Genomic DNA, 6,000 nt, shown 5'->3' with positions numbered 1-6,000 from the left:
AATCTTCATTAGATTCCATTTTTACACTTTCAGCAAATTGAATCACATACAATCAGGAATGAACTCAATTAGCAATAAGGCGACTAATGTTTGATAAATCTTCCATGACTACTTCGATATATCCTACTTACCTACTTTGCTTTATCATCCAAATTTGGTTTGAATAATTTCAAAGCACAAATTAATAATTAACTGGGGGATTTCTGTTGGAGAAAAAATAGCATGTTTTATTCGGATTAAAAATAACACTTTTAATCCTAATATAACAATATACTATTCTTGTCAATATTAAAACTAGGATTACAGAAAAATGTATGTTAAGGATCTGTGTGAAATAGGTCAATATTATAGTTTTGACCTTGCTGTAGGTCCTAGCCATGATCTGTTGTCTGTTATTAAATAAAATATATCAAGCAAAACAAGTAGTCGTGGATGGTAAACAAATAAAGAAACAATATTACCTCACAAATGTCGTTTTAGTTAGTTTAAGCGCATTTTTCAACAGATTTACATGGTAAATAATAGAACAGAAGTGATAAATTTGCGATATGTTAACCTCGGCTTTGCCATTTTTAATAAAACCTACTAGCAGGAAATCTAAAAGTATTTCTTTTGAAAATACATATTTATAAACTCATAAAATTGATGGTATTTACAAATCTGATCGAAAATCGATCACAATATCAATTCTTCCAAATTATGCGAATATCTGTTAAACTTGAAGATGCAAATGAGGCAAAATTCAAATGTCCACCTATTACGGAACCCATAACAATAAAAATAATCGAAAGTCGCCCATTCCGATCGGGCCACTAATCAAATCGCCATTTCCGAGAAACCGAAACTGTGCGATGGTGGTAGGGCGCTGAATTATTGCAATTCGCGGACGGCCTTGACATCAGCTGTGCTCACCTCCAGGATATATAATCAGACCCGACGCAAGATTGAACCTGACATACCAGACAGACCGGCGACAGTGACCACTTTTTGCTGTTCATTCATTTGTGGTTGATAGCTCGCGAGTGACTGCGTGCAGTGGAAAAGGCAGCTCCGCCAATTTTTCGAACTTCGTGATTACTCCGCATCATTTTCTTCGGTGATTTTGGTATTCCACGTTGGTGAGTAACTATTTTCCACCTATGTTTCCAAATTTTGACTCGAAATATGTTTTCTATGAATTTTTAACACAAACTACCTCATATCGTTAACTACCGCATTAAAATGAATATTAAACTGAAACATTTGCTTAAACAATTGACTCTGGGAAAAAAATTAAGTTTAAACAAATATTTGCTTCATTTTTTATTACTTTTTCATTTTAGATTGAATAAATCTGCGGTTACGAAAATTATACAAGAAACATAATTCTTTTAGAAAATATTTTGTATACTAATATATACCTATGAATATGAGGAGCTCAAATAGGAACCCTGAAGAACCCTTTAATGTAACAAATAACAACATTCGAATCAATAAATCTAGATAGAAAATTTGGACTACAGTAACTAGATTTTTCTAAAATTATGTTATACATATAGTGTCCCGTTCATTTTCAAATTGTTGTTTTCAGACAGGGTGTTTCCCAGATTTATTAAAGGTCTCCAAAATAATATGTCTACCGAAAAAAGGTGATGCGAATGATGTATGTAATTACAGGCCAATTGCACTGTTATCGGTATTTTCTAAGATATTTGAAAAAATTATTGCCAAGAGAATCACAAGCTTTTTAGATCAATATAATATACTTATTCCAAATCAGCACGGTTTTAGGGCAAAACATTCAACAAACACTGCACTACAGGATTTTTTGCATGTATATGGTAATTTGGATAAGGGAAATAGTGTATTGGCTGTATTCTTGGATCTGTCAAAGGCTTTTGACTGCGTGGATCATGATATTCTACTAAAAAGGGTGGAGTGTTATGGTCTTCGTGGTCAATGCAACAAGTTATTAAGATGTTATCTGACGAGTAGAAAACAGTTTGTAGAATTTTATGGTACCACATCATCGGACAAAACAGCTTCTATTCGGTTAGGGAGTATTTGGAGTTTTAGTGTGTTGTTTTGTACATATCTTTTTTTTGTGTGTAGTTTTACTGTATTTTCTTTTTAAAAAAATGGCTGTAAATTTTTTTTGACATATCCTAGATCATTGTATGATTAACTAGATGAATAAAGATTGATTGATTGATTGATTGTTTCAAAATAAATTTGTGTGCAAGTTTCTCATGGAAAAATAGTAGGGGTAGTTCATGTAAGGTTTTTTTCTTAGACACCCTGCTTTCGAGATGCAGTGTGTTGAAGTTGTTATTTCCAAATGGTTTTCCTTAATTATCTAAAAATCGGCTAAAGATAAAAATGTCAAAATTTGTACACGAGTAAACATCAACTGTGCGTTAAGAATAATGTGCAAAGTTTCCTTCTGAAAAGCAGGTAATTAGAGGGTACAATCGAAAAAAAATATGTTAAAAGTCAAAATTTATTACATTTCTAAACGGTTCTGTAAACTCTAAAGCGTTCTACAAAGAAAAAGGTATACTTGTCGAAATTCGGTAGCATATATCATTTTCGATAAAAATGAAGTTGCATAGAAAGAAATGGGGGACAGTTTCAGTATCTACTGTAGTATTTCGCATTTGCACATTTATTTAATTGTGCAGCTGGTTTGTTCTGTATGTCTCCGAGTCTGTTTCCTAATATTTTTCTTTTCTTATCACTTTTTTTAAGCATTCATCAACAATTCAGTCCATTCAACAATGGTTTATTTTAGTAGTGGTAGTGTAGTAGTTTACAAAATCTAAAATTAGTTAATAATAGATAATTAATAACCATAATCTGTTTATTTTAATTTACTTTTTTATATGTTAGTTTACATCAAACTGAAACTTTTTTTTAGTTAATAAAATGTTTTACAATTTAACTGTTTCATGTGATACGTAAGAAATTAAAATTATAGTCTTAAATACAAATACCGTTGGTAGCTAAATGTCTTCAGCTCATTGAATGGTAAGGTCCTCTTTCAATTTAATATTTTATTAATGTACTAGTGCCGCTTTAAGTGAGCAAAAAAAATGCAACTTCATTTTTCTCGAAAATGGTACATGCTACCGAATTTCGATAAATATACTTTTTTTGTAGTATCCTTTAGAGTTTACAGAAATGTAATAAATTTTGACTTTTAACATATTTTTTCTTCAATTGTACCCCTTCAATTACCTGTATCGGCGACACTACTTTTCAGAAAGAAACCGTTTGCACATTATTCTTAACGCACAGTTGATGTTTACTCATATACAAATTTTGACATCTTTAGCCAAATTAAAAATAATTAAGGAAAACAGATCGTCTAAGAAAAAACTTTACGTGAACTACCTCCATTATTATCCCATGAGGAACTTTTTGAAACATGAACCCAGGGTGTCCCGCCTGGGTATAAAAATTTTGGTGATTATTATTTTAAAAATGTAATAAAGTAATAAGGAGTTCTCCATTTTTATCATGACGATCAGCAGATTAGACACGATAATTTTTTTAATAAATATAATTTGCATCGTCGGAACAGCCTTAAATTTATATTAAGAGAAATTAGCATATAAAACTAAACGTTTGTGGAATATTAATAAGCTCTAACTTAAGTAGGAATTTTGAGATATGTAATTGATTACTATGTGTTTGATAATGACTTTTTTTTCTCTAATTTAATATTATCCTCATTAAGTATCCTCATTTAGCATATTAGAAAATATTTAATTTATTATTCACTGGACGCTGCGAAGTAGCAATCATTTAAACGTTTTTTATAAGTTTTTAGAATCTCTCAAGAATTGTTACATGTTAAACAAGATGGGAAGCTAACAGAATGCTTTGAATTTTAACGTACATATATTTTGTAATAGTTTAAAATTTGGTGAAAGAATTACTATTCCTAAATGTAGTTTTGAAACCCGCATCTAGCACCCAAAGAAATTCGCGAAACTTTCCTAGAAAGTTTTGTTCCGTTGAGTATAAATTATAAAACGTTTGATTTAGGGATGTTCCAAAACTTTATTTAAATTATTTTTAAAGCCTTCGTAAATTTCAAGTTGCAAGACTAGATATCCAATAAATCTAGACTCTCCTTCCTCTATGCTACGTCAACCAGGTCCAGAGCTGTGGAAAATTGGAAATAAGTGTCGTCGTAAAAATAGAAACTTACGTTATTAAATAATTGTCGGGATTATTTTACAAGTTAGTACTAAGTTATGTAGTAAAAATACAAAAAATAAGAAAAAAAATCACATAATAATAATATAGAATACAATGAAGTGGCCGTGGTCACAGAATATTATAACATTAAACTGCAATAAAATTCTCGGTTGCATTTTGTAATAATAACATTTTCAAAGTACAACAATGAACTTCACACGTACAGCAATATTTATTGAAATTTGTACACATAAGATGAATTGGCGACTTTAAATATGATATTAGTTCCAAGTTTGTTACATTTGACACTTACATTAGATCTTGAATTATATCGCGGTACCATATCCATGTCGTTCTTGATTATATCTTCCGAACGGTTTGACCGAATCAAATCAAATTGGGTACAGAATATTACCTAACAAATCTGCATGATTTGAATATGGTGATGATAAATGAAGTCAATCAGGAACGGAGATTCAGGTGCCCCACCTTTTTCTGAACAATGCTTCGCGAAATGTTCGCAAAAGTAGTAGCCATTTCTGAAAAAGCAGTAACAGACTCTCATTGTACTTCCTTAGCTTTAGCTAGAAATCTTTAACTAGCTCTTTTTATTCTTGGGCTAAGCGCCGTGGCGGCGAAAACGTTGACAGAACCCCAATGCTCGCCCTGATGTTCACTCCGGTTTTTATTGGTTCTAAAACAGCTATAGATGGCCTCTGTAACTGATCGCATCCAATGCTTCCAAACGTTTCGCTGTTGCTCACTGTCTGCATCTTCAATGGTGACTCTGTAAAAGTGTCACTACTAGTAAGTTAATCATCGTTAGTCTCTTGAACAAAACATTTTCGGGCGTAAGGCCATATGACTTTTACCCTTATTTTTTTAAGTAAAATTGCTTTTAAATTTGTTTTTACTTTTTTAACACCCCGTATAGGTAAATTATTATTTATATACAACTTTTACATTTACAATTAAATCAAATAAAATTTTAATTTTTTCACTATAATAATGTTCAACTTCTGCTAAAAGCATAACAGTGTGTGCTTTGAGCATATCTTTAATTATTTTTGACACATAGCAAGCTCATATTCTATTTCTATATCTCTTATTTTCTCTTATCTACTTTTATATCAGCAATGCCATACATTTTTTTTAATTATTAACGAAGATTAGAAGTATTTTGATAGATATTAATCACACGAAACGCTGCGTAAATAGAAGAACTAAAAAATATCTATTACTATAAAAATTGTTCAAAATGAGTGTCGCTTTGCCTTATGCACTCACGAGCACGTCTATAGTGATGGCTGTACTCTCCAAATCATTTGAATATTACTTTTTATTTCCTGACTACGGTGGAAATTCCTTTGCTGCAGTCCATCTTCACATGCCACAGGAGTTGCGTAAACACGTCTTTTAAGATCACCCTACACGCAAAAAAATGTACATCTGATTTAAAGGTGTCGCACGTTTATATATACGCAAGAAAATATTCTCTTCTTTCAAGAAAATTACTTATTTATTTAAATACTTTAAATTTATACCCAGAAATATAATTTCTTACTTTAAAAATAGGCAGCATTTAAAATAAATATTTCGTACGTACGATTAAACGAATTCTATTCTTAATTTTATGATCTACATAGATTTTATAGAAACAAGTATTGTATATTAATGTATCATTTGTTTAATACAAAACTGAATAGTTTTGGTCAAACGATTGTATATAATATATTTGGATATAAATATTTCTCAGAATTCTCAGTAATAAAAAATATTTTGTCTCAAACTCACAACACCTAGTACAACAGCTAG

At 30.9% G+C, this 6,000-nt stretch overlaps 1 protein-coding gene across 1 annotated transcript in view; it reads left to right on the top strand.

Annotated features, from left to right (window-relative positions):
- Window positions 1-1,025: 1,025 nt before the first annotated feature.
- LOC108903711 (venom allergen 3) overlaps window positions 1,026-6,000 on the top strand; it is a 33,016-nt gene continuing 28,041 nt past the window's right edge. The window contains exon 1 of the mRNA XM_018705989.1: window positions 1,026-1,118. The gene's annotated coding sequence lies outside the window, so the exon portion shown is untranslated. The remainder of the gene's footprint in view (window positions 1,119-6,000) is intronic.

Source organism: Anoplophora glabripennis, unplaced genomic scaffold (genome assembly GCF_000390285.2).
Source record: "Anoplophora glabripennis isolate ALB-LARVAE unplaced genomic scaffold, Agla_2.0 scaffold10, whole genome shotgun sequence".
NCBI classification, from domain to species: Eukaryota; Metazoa; Arthropoda; class Insecta; order Coleoptera; family Cerambycidae; genus Anoplophora; species Anoplophora glabripennis.
Note: the sequence above shows the minus strand (reverse complement) of the source record. Positions and strands in the feature narration are given on the sequence as shown.